The sequence below is a fragment of the Herpailurus yagouaroundi genome, unplaced genomic scaffold (assembly GCF_014898765.1).
Source record: "Herpailurus yagouaroundi ecotype Mexico unplaced genomic scaffold, PumYag 196, whole genome shotgun sequence".
Classification (NCBI taxonomy): Eukaryota; Metazoa; Chordata; class Mammalia; order Carnivora; family Felidae; genus Herpailurus; species Herpailurus yagouaroundi.
Window position 1 is genome coordinate 32,363,758 of NW_024412427.1, and position 18,267 is coordinate 32,382,024.

The 18,267-nt window shown below is 41.6% G+C and overlaps 1 protein-coding gene across 6 annotated transcripts in view; it reads right to left on the bottom strand.

Moving 5' to 3' along the window:
- The window catches only part of RALGAPA2 (Ral GTPase activating protein catalytic subunit alpha 2), a 329,216-nt gene that overhangs the window by 310,423 nt on the left and 526 nt on the right, over window positions 1-18,267 (bottom strand). The window lies entirely within an intron of this gene.

Below are 18,267 nucleotides of genomic sequence, written 5' to 3' on the forward strand. Positions count from 1 at the left end.
GACACACAGAGAGAGAGAAACAGAGAGAGGAGGATGCACATAAGCGAGAGAGAACACAGAAAACATACTGACCAAAATTCTAACAATGGTCATCAGGAGACTGCAGAATCTGAAGAGTTTTTGCATACTTTGATTATTTTTTGCTTATCTGTATCATTCAAATGTTCATAATGAGTACATTAAATTTCATAACCAAAAAGTTATGCATGACAGCATGGATGGAACTTGAAGGCTTCATACTAAATGAAATAAGTCAAACAGAGGGAAAAAAATGTATCCAATGATCCTGCTTGTATGTGGAATCAAAAAAACAAAAAAACAAAAACTAGCCAAATTCATAGAAAAAGAGATCAGACTTGTGGTTACTAGAGAGGGGATGTGGGGGTGGGGTGGGGAATTAGAGAAAGGAAAAAATATATAAACCTATCTTTTATTTGGGGGGGGGGAAGTTGCCATAATGTTTTGGAAAAAGATCTTTTTCAGATCTTTTTCAAAGTCTGACTATTTACCATAAAAAAAGAAAAGAACAACCCAGCAGACATGACACCAGACCATAATGTTCTTCAAACGTGTCATACTTTCCAACTTTGAAGTACACTCAAGACGCACACAATATATAAAATAGTATCTTTTCCAAGACCAAAATGCCCCAAAATTGCAAGTAATTTAAATTTCCCCTGCTCAACACTGTAATGAAACTTATTCTGTAATAACATATACATTGTACATAATGCCTTGTAATGATCTAGTTATTGAGGACTTTTGCTGTCTTTAAGGAAAGCTGTGGTTCTGTCATTCACCAAAAACTGTAGAAAAATAATACAGCCAGGTAGGAAGAAATTATCTCTGCCCAGCCACTCAATAACTTGTACTGAGTAGGGACAAACAAATGTGTGACATCCCCAAATGGAAAAGGTGATGAAATTTCAAATCCGGATAAGGTTCATTTCTAAGACCTGGTAGTCTTAGCATACATTAAGTCATGTTTCTTCATTCTGTGTAAACCTGGAACTGACAAGCAACTACCAGAACAGAATTTCCATCTGTGCATACCTAGCAACATCAGTTCATAAAAATCACGTGTTTTCAATTAACACTGAGCTAGAGATCAAGGCTCCCTCAGGCCTTTCCATAAAGAACCACAATATAAAGTACAAATGGGGCCCTAACTTAGCCCGCACCTGAAATGGAGCCAACCACTGGCTTTTCTTGGCAATCATTTATAAAGATAAATTAATATTATACTGACAGATCAGCATTATCCTGTGCTCATTCTTTTTCAGCTGCTGGCAGATCTCCATTTTTTGTCAACATCAGGGGTACTCTCTAATGTATCTGCTCTGTGCCTCTTACTAGAATTTGGGGTAACACAGCAACCCTGCCTCCATACTGTTACAAGCTTGGGCTGCTGTGTGGGCCCCGTCACATGGCCCCACTGCAGTCTAGCTTCCCTGTCCCATGGGCTGCAGTGTTCTCCTCACTACTCACTTCTGCAATAACGCCAGACACAGACCACGTGTGCTCTACCTTCCTCAGAACCTGGGACTGCCCTGTCATGGCTTCCACAGCCACTCACTTTTCTTCCCCGGCACCACTTCTTTTTCTTACCTCTTCCTTTTTCTGTCTCTAGCCACTGCTCAGTATTGGGACAAAGGACAGGACTTCTAACAAAATGAGCCAAAATAAAATAAAGCTTTCTACAAAGAAAGGTCTTAAAGGTCAACTCAGGTCATACCCCTGCTCTTACTTCCCATGGGGCTCTCCATTTTACCTTATAAGTCCTCCCTGAGACCTACAAGCCCCACCTGGTCCTACCCTTTCCCCCCCCACTCCCAACTCCTCCAACTCTATAGACTTCCACTAGATTCTCAAGCATATTTATGACTTGGAGCATGCACACTTTCTGTGTGTGCAGATTCTCTCCAGGAATTACTGTTCCTTCTGGAACACTATTCCCAGAAATAATCACCAAGCTATGCCCTGATTAACCCAGGTCTTGACTCTAAACCCCTCTTCAGAGAGGCCTTCCCTGACCCAGCTGTCTAGACCAACATACAAACATCCCTATCAAGCTTCATTTTCCTATAATCATTACTTGCAATTATATCATACATTTGCTTGTTATTTGTTTCTTATTCATCTCCCTTAATAGAATCTCATGAAACTGGAGCTTCATTTGGCAAATAGCAAGTCCTCAGTAACTATTTGTAGAAATGACCTAAAAACAAGGTATACTGTCTAACACAGACAGAACTCAAGGGTGGTCAATCCATTTATTAGAACAGTAACCCTTACTTCCCTCAAATTAGATAAACCTTCAATTGTAACTCCCATAGTCTTAAGTAGAACTTACAGAATGTCATGTAAGGTTTTCTCAATGATCTAGGATTATTAACACAAAAGGCAATGCCCTTGTGACATACATGGGGATGAGCAGAGATATTAGCAGTATTATTTTCTGTGGGAATGTATCAGTATGCCTTTCCAGAACTATTCTCAGAAATATATGAGCCAGAATGAGACTCAGTCCTCAGGAAAACGACAAATGATATACAGGCCAGCCAATCAGAGTACTCCATCTCCCTCACCCAGTGTTGGTACAGGAATGGGCACATGACTCAAGTAAAGCAAATCAGAGTGGTCTCAGGACCTGGCGCCCTACGGGAGGAGCCACTAGCTTTCGGGGACCATCTCTCTCGCACCTGGCAGAGTCAACCTAAGAATGAAGCAGAAGCACAGAAAACAAACAAACAAACAAACATGGAACCAAGAGTGGAGAGGAGTTATTTTTCATCAAGGGAGAGTAAAAAAAAGAGAGTGGACATGAGAATGAGTGAGTTCCCTGGACTCCACTCACCTCCCTGTCAACAGTCACACATACTTAAACGTTCCCCTAGAGTAGTTGTATGTATCATTAAGTCCCCCTTTTCTCAAGTTAGTTTGAGTTTCTGCCACATGCAACCAAGAGCTCTGACTAGTATAAATATGTTTAACATATATAGTTGACCCTTGAACAGTGCAGGGATTGGGGGTATCTACTCACAGCATGTAACAAATTCTGACTCCCCAAACTTAACAGCCTGTTAACCAGAAGTCTCACTGATAACATGAACAGATAATTAACACACATTTCATATGTTGTATATATTAAATACCATATTTTACAATAAAGGAAGATAGAGAAAATAAAATGTTACTAAGAAAATCATGAAGAAGAGAAAAGACATTTACAGTACTATTGCATAGTTATCGGAAAAACCCCACGTATAAGTGGACTGACGCAGTTGAAACCTGTTGTTAAGGGTCAACTGTACTACCATTCTGGTGGAGCAGAATAATTTTAAAAAGCAAAAAGATCCCCCAGCTAGTTACACACCCAGGTGGTTGTCAGGGGCTGAAGAGAGGAGGGAATAAGTGACTGCCTAATGGTTACAGGGTTTTCTGTTGAAATGATGAAAATGTCTGGACTAAATAGGGGTGTGATGATTGCACAGCACTGTAAGTGTCCTAAATGCCACTGAATTATTCACTTTCAAATGATTAATTTTATATTATGTGGAATTCACTTCAATAAACAAAATTTTAAAGAAAACAATGCTGCAATGCATTTCTTAATAGCCATTAAGTATATCATAATTTCTTACAAAAGGAAATTAAATCAAATGATATGTACATTTTTTTCATTCATTCAGCAGCTATTTATTGAGCACCTACTATGCACTAGGAAGAGGGCCAAGGGATATAGGGAGAACTAGGGAAGGAAGGGAATCAGGAATTCAGCCTGAGGCTGCCAGGTGAACCTGAAGACATCTATCCTCACTGCCTGAGTCCCAAAGAAGCCACAGGTACCCCCAAACTCCCTCGTTTTGAAGTCCAAATATTCCTAACAATGAAAGGGGGCACTGGGCTTAAAAATGGACTTGAGTTTTTAGGATCTGACCACAGGTAGACAGGGGTCAGTAGTACCAGGAAAAGACCTGCAGTTTCCTATGTAGTCATGGTGGATCTGAGTCCGGGACCAGCTGCTTCCTAAGGGAGTACCTATGACTCTCTACTACAAGCCTCCGCATGTTCATCTTTCAAATGTTATTGTGATTAAGAGAAAGCTCTGTCATCAGGCACACCTGAGGTGGAATCCTGACTTGGCTACCACAGGGCCACCAGCCTGTTTCTGTTATGGGGAATGTGTGTCTATAATTTTTCTGTAAAATGGGAACAACAGGCTACCAACCTCATTTAGTACTGGGAGGGCAAGCACTATGGGGAAAACTAAAGGAGTAGGAAGGGGACAGAGAGGGAAGAAGAGTCTAAAGGCCCCCATCTGGCATAAAGTCCTGCCCTAAGTCTTATCTATTCATGTTTTAATCTTCTCTTTTACTGTCATAAAATATGCATACTATTCAAGTGCTTTCCCCTCTCTAGGCCTCAGTCTCCTCCATTTAAAAAGTGAAGGGTTGGCCTAGAAGAAATTTGTTGCTTAGCCTCTATTCAAATGCAGCTGACTGTAACATTGGAGGATTTTCTGTACTTCTCTTGAGTGTGACTTAGCAGCAGTTTTTTATTTGCAGAGCATTTTAACAGTCAGTCATCACGGAGCAATATCCAGGTACACATTTTATCAGGAAGGTAAAAGGAGGGGTGGGCAGGGGACACAGGCTGCAGCCAGGAGGGGACAGCCCGGGCATGGTGCACAGCATGGCAGGAGCTGCAGAGGCTGCTTTCCAACTCAAGCACCAAAGAAGCCTATTGTATGGCTCCCACTGTATCTAGAAGTCTCGTTAAGTTTGTTTTACAAGTCTTTTTTGACAAGTGAGGCCTTTAAAACATGTTTCCTCATTGTGCAGAGGGTGAAGTTCAATCCAAACATTTGTCTACAGAAGAAACTGGGAGGATCCGACTGCCAGGGTACCATCATAAACTCCACTCACACCCGGGGGCCCCAGGAAGGAGTGCTTCTTCAGGAGGCCCTGATGGTGGTTCTGCTCTTTTCTCCAAATGTAATTGCTTTTGCCTTCTGAATTTAATAGAGGTTCCAAAATTGATTGCTGATTTAGAGCATCTCACAGCGTTATGTTGAATAGTCAAGATAATGCACTGAAAATAACGGACACAATGGTTCGGTGCAATGGTTAACAATGTCCGTTTCAGTAGGCAGGTGTACTTGCCCTGAAGGGTAGTAGCAGCTGGCTCTGAGGATGCCTTCAAGACCACAAGTCTCAGGCAGATGGAGATGGAAGTCTGCAGCTGGGCAGAGTTTCAGGCATTTTGGCCAAGGAGCAGATGGCAGCCAAGGCCAAGGAATAGGTAGCAATTGGCACAGAAGACTCCTGCCATAGCAGAAACCTGTAAATTTGACTGCAGCAATATCAGCCTTGTGCATCTTTAGGCATAAACCTGCTGGGTAGACATGGTCAGTTAGATGTTTGGGCTTTAGTGCAGCCATGAATATAAGGCCAAATAGTCTGTGTCCTTCCCCTTCTTCTTGTGATGATGTGAGGCAAAAAGATGCCCATGTGATGACACAGGTGAGATGGATGACACAGGCGTTGTGATGTCAGGTCACTGAAGGCTACTACTGACCACCTGACGATTCATCACATGGAGGCGCATCTGCTTCCTGACCAGGGATGACGTGGTTATTGAAACTGTGGAACGCAAAACCGCAGACAGAGGGAAGACTATGGGCTCCTGGGTAGCTCAGTTGGTTGAGCGTCCAACTTCTGCTCAGGTCATGATCTCCTGGTCCTGCATTGGGCTTGCCGCAGCTTCTGATCCTCGGTTCCCCTCTCGCTCTGCCCCTCCCCCACTCACTCTCTGTCTCTAGCTGCCTTTCCCTAGACTTCAACCTTCATCTATCCTTAGGGGAAGGAATAAAGGCCAGTAGCTAATCTTGAAAAATCTGGAATCAGATTACTGCATTTAAAACCTGACTTCACAGCTCACACTGGTCTTGTGATCTCAAGCAAGTGTCTTAATATTTCTGGTCCTCAGTTTTCCCACCTTTGGATGGGTGTGGAGGTCTGAGCCTGGGGCACTTGGTTGGCTCAGTTAGAAGACTGTGTAACTCTTGATCTCAGGGTCATAAGTTTGAACTCCATGTTGGGTGTAGAGATTACTTAAAAAAGAAAGAAATAGGGGCGCCTGGGTGGCTCAGTCAAGCATCCAACTCTTGATTTCAGCTAAGGTTCTTGATTTCATGGTTCTGTGCATTTGAGCCCTGAGTCAGGCTCTGCTCAAATGATTTGTACATTTTTAAGACCACTGGCATATTCCAACAAATTACTTTTCAGAAAGATCATACCAAATTATAGTCCTGTCAAAGGTGTGTTGGAACCAGGAGAAATCATTCAGGGAAACACACACACACACACACCAGCAACTTTGCTAAAATAATAGGTAAATACATTTTAATTTATAAGTTTATATATTCTGGGGCACCTGGGTGGCTCGGTTGGTTGAGCGTCCAACTTTGGCTCAGGTCATGATCTCACAGTTTGTGAGTTCCAGCCCCGCACTAGGCTCACTTCTGTCAGTGTAGACACTGCTTCAGATCCTCTGTCCCCATTTTCTCTGCCCTTCCCAGGCTCATGCACACTCCCTCCCTCTCTCTCTCTCTCAAAAATAAACATTTATAAGTTTATATATTCTAGATAACTGAAGAGTGGCATATAAAACAATGGGTCTTGTCATTTCTTCATCTGTGACATACATACATACATTTTAAACATTATAATTTTTCCTGTTGATATGTAGGAGCTCTCTGTGTATTGACGATATTGAGGATATAACTATATCCTCTAAGTTTTAAATATTTGTCCAGTTCATTATTTACTTTTTACTTCAGTTAAAACTGATGTGGATGTGTCCGTGTATATATTTATTTTAGGAGCAGGAAGAGAGGAACTGAACCCTTCTCTCAAACATAAACAGCTGTAATATGATACACACACATCACACACACTAGGTGATGTTTTTACTTCTACCTAAGACTTGAGCATAAGCTCTACTACGTCAAGCCTAACTAACCGAAACACATCTCCACCTTATCAGATATAAAGTCCATGGGAAAGAGAAGTCTACATTGTTTGCACCAGAAATGTGACCAGACAGAAAACACATCAATCTCTTTAAAAAGTTGCAAAGAAGCAACATGTCATCTGTTCCCCTCTCTTCCATGCAGTCTTGAAAATACTATCAAAGATTTCATTGAAAGAATTTTCACTAGTTATACAAGGTCCATTTTTGGGATAGTGACTCAGTTTTGGTTTTTACAAATTTACAATAGTGTAAATTGTAAAATTTTAAAATAGTGTCTCTCAAATTGTTTCCAAGAAAGAATATCTAGGGTACTTCCCTAAGCCTTCCCCAAGCCCATCCTTACCAACAGCCTCCTTGTCCTGCTGCCCTCCACCCCCAAACTCTTTTCCCAACCTCTTCTCCCTTTAGTCCACACAAACAGTCCTTTCTTACAGCTTTTCCCCCTTGGGATCAGAGGGGAGGGTCTGATAATGAGTGCATGTACAGGAGAGAGAAGGTTAGGGGACTCTCTCAGGAGACCTTAATTCATGGTCTCAAATAATTAATTTTTTTAATGTTTATTTATTTTTGAGAGACAGAATGTGAGCAGGGAGGGGCACAGAGACAAGAGGAGACAGAGAATCCAAAGCAGAGTCCAGACTCCGAGCTGTCAGCACAGAGCTGGACGCAAGGCTCGAACCCACAAACTGTGAGATCATGACCTGAGCTGAAGTAGGACGCTTAACCGACTGAGCCATCCAGGTGCCCCTAGAATCATTACTTTAATGATGGGAACATCTGGCTTGTGAAAACAATCTTTGGGTCAGGAAGGCTTTTAGGAATTTTTCAAAACATCCACACAGGTGGCTGCTACTCCCCCACAGACTTACATCCATCTATGTGTGAAATCACATTTTGTTTTCTGGTTTTTTTTTTCAATAGTTATTTATTCTAGATTTGGACTGCAAGCTCTGGCATCCCCAATGCTGTGTATAATGCCTGACACATGTTGTGTCTAGATAAAAAATAACTGTTAAATGAACAAGGGGACTCTGGAGCCCAGCTGCCTGGGTTCAAATCCTAACTCTGTCATTTATCAGCTGTGTAAACTTGGACAAGATTCTTAACCTTTCTGTGTCTCATCTGTAAAATGAGGATGATAATATTACCTATCCCACTTGGGAGGACTGCATGAGTTAATGCATGTGAAAGTATTTCTGGCAGTGTGTGGCACATGGAAAGTGCTGATTAAATGCTAATTATTATGACTATAAATAAGGAAGTATGTTACCAAAAGGAATCAGCATGAACAAGAAACTCTTCATGTTCTCAATGTATTTATCATCTAGTAGGTGAGATCTGGCAGAACACAAGTAAGTACAATAGGCAAGCAACGCCAATGAGAGGTTCCAAGTGCTATGGGAATTCTCAGAAAAGATCATTTCGGGACAGAGAGACAAAGAAAGTTCATGTGGAAGATGTAGTGTGCTCATGCTGTTTCCTGGAAGGGTTTTACATGGTAGGATGGGCAACACCTTCTGGGGAAAGGGATGGTATGTCAGTTGGGGCTCCCTAAGAAATAGACACCAAGATAGGATTACACCTGCAGGAGATTGATCGGGGGAACTGTCTGTGAAGGGGGAAGACCTGAGAAGGCAAGGAGAGGCTTCACCACAGTGAAGGTCTGACCCCTGCAAAGGAGAGGGGAAAGAAAGAAGCCTGGGGAGGAAGAGTCTCAGATCCAACTCAGTTGTGAGAAGGTCTTGACCACACCAATGGGGAGTCCTCAAGTCAAGGCCACTCTTCAGAGGCATCTGGGTCTTGCAGGAATTAACCACATTAGTAATCTCTTGCTCAGTAATTGCAAGTAGCCCAAGAGAAGCTCAGCTTTGGCTGAAATGTTGTGGTGAATCCAGAAGGCAGCAGCTAGATATCAAGTCAGTCATGCTGCCCCCAGTAGGGATATGAGTGGTGCATTCTCATAGTTGCCACAACTGGGCACAAGAAACGTCATTAGTACCTATGTGTCCTTGAAACCATGGTTGAGTTTCAGTGAATATGTGCCATCACTTAAAATCAAATGCAAGACAATATCAAAGGGCTCTTTATCTTTTTAAACTAAACCACATTTACAAGAGCGAAATTACGTATCTACAGTTAAAAATTAGAAATACTTTTAAAGTATCTTTCAGATGTGGTTTCAGTTTCTAAAAGAAGACACAAAACTGGCTATGAAATATCTCTTCTGTAAAAATCACAGTTAAAAACTTGAATTGGGCATTCAGAACATACTCTGAAACAAAGATCGACTAAGAATCTAGAAGGTAAATCCTTTCTGAACTGGTTGCTTAAGGAAGCATATCGATCCAATGAGAATGTGAGAAAACATTTTGCAAAGGCGTAAGGTGCCACATGAATATGGGATATCAGTGCAATCAAGTTACATCTTATGTGAGGTTAAGTCACATTAAAGGCAAAAATGGAGATCAAAATTGCACCTGACAGGTCAGATGGTCCCGCAGCGAGAGGTGTGAGGGAAAGAAGACCACTGAGAACACAGTATGCCCCTGGTCCTGCCTGATGCTGCTCTGGGGTACATGGTCACCGAGCAGAAGGGCAGGCAACATCTGCACTATACACACACACACACACACACACACACACACACACACACACATTTCCCCATTTGTGGACAAGCATTTAATACAGAAGTTAAATATATTTATGAGATGACTCCACAGAAGAATAAGAACAGCAGTCTTACAGATTACAATATTTCCTTTATTTAAGGGGATACATGGCACAGGAAAGGGAAGAAGACATCCTCAATTCCTATCACTACACCAGCAAGGAAACTAACTCAGCAGTTGACACTACCTCTTACTTTCCCAGAGAAAACAAAAGCCATGGCATGAGAGCTCCCACTGCAGACCATACTTTACTCCATTTTTACCCCCTTTCTCTCCACAGTTTCTTCAATTTTACTCTTTTATTAGTTCCTTCTCCTACATACATAAGCTCAACTTTGCTCAGCTCTTAAAAAATATAAGAAGCATATCTACACATATGTACCCACCCACCCATCTCTGATCTGGGATTTCCCCCTCTCATTCAGGCATATTAATCTGTATTCTTTCCATTTCAAGACCCAGAAATATGACTCAAACTAGCTAAGCAAAAACAGGGTGTTACTACCACCTGCAGCTGAGAAGTTCAGGGGTGGAGATAGCAGACATGGCTGAACCTCTCACTCAACAGGGTCCAGTGGGCTCTTCTCACCCTCCATGTCTCTGCCCTGCTTCTCTCTGAGTATGAATTCAATTTGAGGCAGGTGCCCTCGACACTGGGGAAAGATGAACACTAGCAGCCCATGCTACACCCTCATGGTTTGCAATCCAAAAGGATGGGAGCTCTCACTCTCCCGGCACCTGTGTTCCAAATCTCAGAAAGACTGAGACTCCCAGGCCATCCATCAAGGGGACACATCGGGTTTGGCTCCTATCCTATACTCAAGTCTTCCTGGTTCCCAACATCTACCCACACCACAGGATAAAAGCCACTGTACTTAACTCCATGTGGCCACACCATTACCCTCACACAAGTCCCTCCCTCTGCAGTCCCCTTGACCCCAACTTCTCCTCCTGGGAAACCCTGTATTTGTTATTCTGAACCCACCTCAGACCTCATCTCCCTCAGGAAGCACTGGCGACCTCTCCAAGGCCAAGAGGCCTTTTTGCTGTGCCTCTTCTGCACCATGTGTGGCCACCTCTGCAGCTTTACCCGCTCTATAGAGGCACTAACTCCTTCATGCCAAATGTAGTTGTTTATGTGTCTGCGTCTCCTATTAAACTGTTAAGTTCTGGGCTTGTGCCTTATTGACCTCTGAATACACAGCCCTCCCGAGCAGACAGACAGATACATACACATCCTTACTCATTCACACTCTTGAAAAAATGTCTGTGGAACTGAAATTTTTTAAAATTCCAAAGACAAGATAGATCTTTACTACATTTATATATTATTCTTAATTTTACAGTACAATAACTTATATCCCTCCTTTAAAGGATAATTTTAAAATCTGGGGCACCTGATTTTAAGTCACTTAAGCATCTCACTTCGGCTTAGGTCATGATCTCATGGTTCATGGCTTTGACCCCCCCATTGGGTTCTGTGCTGACAGCTCAGAGCGTGGAGCCTGCTTCAGATTCTGTGTCTCCCTCTCCCTCTGCCCCTCCCCTGCTTGTGCTCTGTCTCTCTCTGTCTCTCAATAATAAATAAATGTTAAAAACATTTTTTTAATAAAAAAATAATTTTAAAATTTAAATTGATGGGCACCTGGGTGGCTGAGTCAGTTGAGCGTCCTACTCTTGATTTTGTCTCAGTCTATGTTGGGCTCCACGAAGAGCCTGCTTGGGATTCTCTCTCTCCGTTTCTCTCTGACCCTATCCCGCTCGCATGTGCAAGCACACTCTCTCCTTCTCTGTCTCTTAAAATAAACATCTTTTAAAAATTTAAATGGAATGAATTTGCTATTTTGAAAGTGAATTTTTTTAAATAAACAATTCTCTACAGTTTTATGTATGGAAAGATAAGTACTCTAAACAGCTAGTAAAAGTATTCATACCCAATTGCCAGTAACGCACTTACAAAAAAATAAAAATAAAAATAGTAAAAGTTTACATCAAAATATTCTAGGCTTATCAATGATCTCTCTTCCCGGAAGTGGTCCCAAACAAAACATCTGAGCTCAATCAGACTCTTACCCTAGGTTCTTCCTTCTCACATCAGAACTACAGACATCCTCGGGGCACATGGGTGGCTCAGTCGGTTAAGCGTCCGACTTGGGCTCAGGTCATGATCTCACAGTTCGTGGGTTCGAGCCCTGCGTCGGGCCCTGTGCTGACAGCTCAGAGCCTGAAGCCTGCTTCAGATTCTGTGACTCCCTCTCTCTGCCCCTCCCCCACTCGCACTCTGTCTCTCTCTCAAAAATGAATAAACGTTAAAAAAAATTAAAAAAAGAAGAAAAAGTACAGGCATCCTCAAGCCCTAGAGGCAGGGATTGGTATATCTGCATTTCACGTATGTGTCTAAAGTTCATTTTATATTCCAGAGGATACAGATACTAACAGATACTAACATTTTAATGTTAGTAACTGATAAAAAATTAGCAAAGGGAGCATATGGCAAAATGACTTTGCTTCAAACGAGGTTAAATGAGAGAGACCACACTAAGACTGGCTGAAGAGCCTGAAATTGCACCTCTGACTTTGCTCTGGTTGTAGAGTGTCCTTTGGCAGTAATGTCCATGCAATATTGTACCACCTGTTAGGCCTGCCAAGGGCACAGAGAGGCCAATGAACAGAAAAACACAAAAGGAGTCTCTTTATTTTCTGCCATGCTGAAATCAAATACAGCCTCAAGTCTCCCTAGAAGAATCTAGTAAAACAGAAGAAAGCAGCACAAGTCAAAGCAACATTTTGGGGGGACATGCAAAAACCCTTGGGCTTTTGTTTTTATGTTAACATTCACTGTGGTGGGTAAATATATTATCTGATATGTAAATATACTTCTGAGTCAGGTAACTAGCAGAGGCATAAAATGGGCTCCATAATCAGGAATCCTGGCTCTGCCACTTATGGACGGGGTGCTAACAGACAAGTAGTTAAGCGCACTGAGCCTTGGTTCCCTCATCTATAGGTTGAGAGTAAGAGCCTCCTACCTTCATCAGAGGTTGTGGGAAGATTCGATGGAACCATGACGACGATAGACAACCATATCGTAGCTTTTATCCTCTTATTAAGCTCCAGACCCCATGTCCAACAACCTCCCAGACATTTCCACTTGGATCTTGCCTTTTGCTCAGACTCAACACCCATAACACCAAACTCCTCTTCCCCTATCATCAGCCAGGATCTCCTCCCAACTCCTCTGGTCCTATCCCTGACATTCTTACTCTCCAAAATGCCTATCGCCAATTATCAAATTACACAAATGTGTTTATTGCTTGTCAGACAACAGTGGAAATGGTAGTCTCAATCCTTGCTGTTAGCAGGCTCACTGGGAGCAACACTTAGGAAAACACAGTGAATCGAGTTATAAACACGTTCAAACCCAGCAATTTGACCTCAGTGGAATCTGTCCTAACGAAATAACACAATATACAGACAAAGCTGCTTCCCAAGGTGTTTACAGTGGTATTATTTACATCAGAGATAGAAAGAGAAAGGAAGGAAACAATTTAACCATCCAGGAAATGGTAAGCTAACTTACCCTGCACAGTTTCAACAAATGTTTGTAGTTAATAAAAATGAGAGGGGGAAAAAGGGTACGAAAATGTTAATAAGAAAATAAGTTTAAAAGGCAACATTTAAAATTCTAAGTGAGGGGCACCTGGGTGGTTCAGTTGGCTGAGCGTCCAAATTAGCTCAGGTCATCATCTCGCAATTCCTAAGTTCAAGCACCACACTGGGCTTGCTGCTGTCAGCCTGTCAGTGCTGAGCCCACTTTGGATCCTCTGTCATCCTCTCTCTGCCCCTCCCCGACTTGTGCTCTTCCCAAAAATTAATAAATATTTTAAAAATAAATAAATAATAAAAATAAATAAAATTGCTTAAGTGAACTTGTCCCTACCTAAAGAAATAGTTGAAATATACCAAAATGTTCCATGTTACTCTGTCCATATATAGAGAGCATTTGAGAGAGACTGCTCTCTCCTCTCTGGTTTCAAATATTTGGCTCAAACCCTGATGTCACATGATTAGACTTGACTATGGCCTCTCATCCCAGATCTCTTCTCCTTCAGATTGATCACTCCTCACCTGGCTTCTGCAAACCTCAGTTTCATTACTTTACTTAGACAATCACTAGTTCCTGCTGCATTGGTCCTTTGTAATCCTGCCCCTCCTCTCCATTCGTGGAGCATCTCATTTCAGACCCTTATAATCTGTTTCTTCACTGCCAGTAGTGTCACCCCTCCCCTCCGGTCCATCTTCCTGACTCTCTTGAGAGGCAGCTCTCAAGTCTTATCATTTGACCTACTAAGAGTTCTTCAAGTGGGCCCTCTCACCTCCAAGATAAGACATGAGTTTCCAACTCAGACAAACAAGACCTTTTCTGATCTGGCCCCCCAACTGCCCCAGCTTCTGCCAGTCAGGCCACCCTCCTTTCCAGTACCCCCCAGTCCAACTCACCATTCTGCCCCCACCCCTGGCCTACACAGCACTGTAATCACTCATCTGACACTGTGAACACCCTCAGGGCAAGAGTTCTAGCACTCTATCTCATGACCAACATTACTCGATTCCCTTACCAGACAGGAGGAACTGGCAGGTTGGTTGGTGTTCCTCACCTTTACACATCATTGCCATGCATATTTTCACTGCCAGCTTCCAGGTCCCCTTGCTTGGAACTGTCCTCCCCCTGCCCTTCCCAAATTCTAACCTTGCTCTGTCCAGTATGTAGCCACTAGCCACATGTGGCTGCTAAGCTTTTAAAATGCAGTTGGTTTGAAAGGAGATGTGCTAAGTATACAACACACACTAGATTTCAAAGACTTGGGGTAAAAAATATTATTTTATATTGATTACCTGTTGATATAATACATATTAGATCTGTGGGATGAAATAAAATGTATTATTAAAATTAATTTCACCTGCTTCCTTTTTTTTAAATGTGGCTACTAAAAATTTTTAAATTAAACATGTGGCTCACCTTATATTTCTATTGGACAGAACTAGTCTAACCATCCTTAGGGCCCAGGATGAGTAAAACCTCCTTCAAGATGTCCTTCTCTTTGTGCCACTCTTAATGATCTTTTTTGACCCCTTGAAATCCTATATTGAAGTCCACCATAAAAGCCAATATCTAAGTACATACCATACTATATGCTTACTAATTACATCAAGTCTTCTTGCTACATCAATGCCATTTCTATTTTAGGACTCAGAGTAGACACTCAACTTTCAATTAAACATGGAATCTTTGCTGGGGCAAGACAGCAATACAGAGAATTTTTTTGGTTTCTGTTTTGTTTTGTATACTCATTTACTTTCCCACCGATAATGTCAACAATGCAGGGAGAATTGGAAGTCAGGGGACCTAAGAGCTCATGGTTCTGTCTGTGATTAACACAATATATACAGATCATTTAGTACATCACTTGGCCCCTTGTAAGGTCTGCCTGTGCCTCAGTCTCCCCCTTTGTAAAATAAAGTTAATAATATCAGACCAATCTACAATATGTAGCCAGGTTAAAGTAGCTAAGCAAGTTCTAACTTGAACCATTACCATGACTGAGAAAATTCTACTTTCCACAGTTCATTGTGTGTTTCTTAGCCAGTTTTAGACTAATTTTTATAAAGAGAGAACAAATTCACAGCAATTATCAAAATATAAAGGGGGGGGGGTGGGAAACTACCTATCAAAATACTTGTCCTATCCTATTAATGATGGGAGGAAAGTAATGGGAAAGGGAATTGTTATATGCCTGCTCCAAGCTGAAGTAGTTTATATATTAAGTCATAATAACCTTTACAAGGCAGACATTACCATACCCATTTGACAGAGTAAAGAAACTGAGGTTCAAAGACAGGCTAGGTAACTAACCAAAGTGATGAAGCCATAACTGCAAATTCAGATCAGTGGTATCATCTTTCTTTTTTGTTTTATTTTTTTTTTTTAATTTTTTTTAACATTTATTTATTTTTGAGACAGAGAGAGAGAGAGCGCACATGAACAGAGGAGAGTCAGAGAAAGAGGGAGACACAGAATCTGAAACAGGCCCCAGGTTCTGAGCTGTCAGCACAGAGCCTGACGCGGGGCTCGAACCCACAGACTGTGAGATCATGACCTGAGCCGAAGTCGGACACTTAACCGATTGAGCCACCCAGGCACCCCATCATCTTTCTATGTAAAAAAAAAGAACACCTTTATTATCACTTGACAATAAAATATGTGAAATGCAAGAGTATTACCTGAATATGCAAATAAAAATACGATAATAATGTATATTAAATTCCTTCAAATAGTTTTCTTAATTTTGGCCAATTACTATCTTTCAGATCAAGAGGTCATTTTTTTCTAAATAGGCTTTTTCTTAAAGTAGCAAACACGGAGCACCTGGGTGGCTCAGTCGGTTAAGCATCCGATTTTGGCTCAGGTCATGATCTCACGGTCCATGAGTTCGAGCCCCGCGTCGGGCTCTGTGCTTACAGTTCAGAGCCTGGAGCCTCTCTGACCCTCCCCCGTTCATGCTCTGTCTCTCTCTGTCTCAAAAATAAACATTAAAAAAACTTTTTTTAAAGTAGCAAACAAATAGGGTATATGATATCCTAGGAACAAGTACATTAATGTACTGTTTTTCTTTAAAGCTTTTAATTTTTTATATATGTATCTATTTTGAAAGAGACAGAGAGAGTGAGTGAATGCACAATCAGGGTGAAGGGGAGAGAGAGGTGGGGGGGGGGGGAACACCCCAAGCAGGCTCCACACTTGGCACCGAGCCTGATGCAGGGTTTGATCTCACAACAGTGAGATCATAACCTGAGCTGAAATGAAGAGTAGGACGATTAACCAACTGAGCTACACAGGTGCCCCTTTCTTTGAGGTCTTTAAAACATAGTTGTTAGCAAAAGTTTACATTAGACATTACAAGTAGAATTCCTCAGACACATTTACAAAAATCTAGTCCCTATGGATAAAGATTGCAGCAATAAAGTAAACTGGATCATTCCACAAATGGATCAACAAGAAACCTAATATCAAAGAACCTCTCTTTGTTACAAAACTGAGGTCATTATGAGCTCAATGAAATGAAAAAGAAAGTTCCTCAAAATAGGATATGCACCTTAAAGTGAAACCTCAATTACACAGCCTTGAAAACTAACTTTCTCAGAATGGTAACAATGTATTGTAGATCTCTAAGAAACCAAACTGATCTAGGTTTAATTGATTCTGCCTTTACAAAATGTAGCCAACTTAATCCTGCAGACTTGGAAAGAACAAAAGTTCAAATTCTCTATCACAGGAAAACTTCCAGAGTATCAAATGCTTTAAAATACTGTTCAAGTCTCCTTTATCAAAAATGTTCCTGCAGTAGGTGTTAATCAGTCACTACTAAAAACTCTGCACAATGCAAGCTGTGTGTGCATGAGATTTTACTACAGGAAGCAGACAGTTCAGTTTACCAAGGACACCACATTTCACTTTCAAAAGTCTTGAAAACTAATCCCTCTAACAGTAAGTAACTAATTTATATTTCATTCCAAACCGAACAAGATAGTGTAATCTCAAGGAATTCGAGATTGTGAATAACTTCACTTGGAGAAACCAGGTAGGTGTGTGTTTTCTCAGAGGTGCTTCACAGAGTATAAATAGAAATACTTAGCAACCTTTAATCTCACGAACAAGATCTTTATTTAAAATTCTCACATATAAAATGAATTCTTTTACGCCATATCTCCTCAAGTGATAGGCACATTAGACTATGTGTCCTAAATCAGGTGATTTTTGCTCATTTTAAGAATACAAAAGATATCTAGAAGAAACAAGGTGTTCTTTTCTCACACCCCCACCCACGCAAAACACTATAGACAGCACAGGTGTTTGGTCCTTAACAAAAGTTAAGACTAAGTAGGTAAGAAAACAAAACAAAGCACAGCCTAGCAAAGCAGCTACAGATCACATGCAGCAGGTGACAGGAAGCCTTGTGGACACCTCACACCCACAAGGACGAGCTTCATCACAGGTCAACTGCAGGGCCCCCAGGGCTCCACAGAACCTCCATCCAGCAGTCCATAAAAACGAAATAAGGCAAAGAACTATCACTGTCATCTTGGCAATAAAGAAGCAGCAGCCTCCTTGAACTCAGGAAAGCCACCCTTCCCTCCAAGAAGACAGGAGGAGCCCCCCTTCACACCAAGGACACAAAGAAACCTAAGCAGTCAGACCAAAAATAAAAATAAAAATAAAAAGAGCATGGGAAGAGGGATGACAGCTAAATTTAATTTATCCTGGGAGCACTTCATGTCTCAGTCTATTTGAAGACTCCAACTCAAAAGTAAAAATAAAATTTAAGGGGAGTGGGCCCACGAAAGAGATGACAGTTCAATTAAGTGTGCTGGGAACACTTAGGAGACTCAGTCTACTAAGGGTGTCAAGAGTCCAAAATTAAAATTAAAAAATAGGAGAGGAGGAGACAGTTCAGTGTGTGTGTGTGTGTGTGTGTGTGTGTGTGTGTGTGTGTGTGTGTGT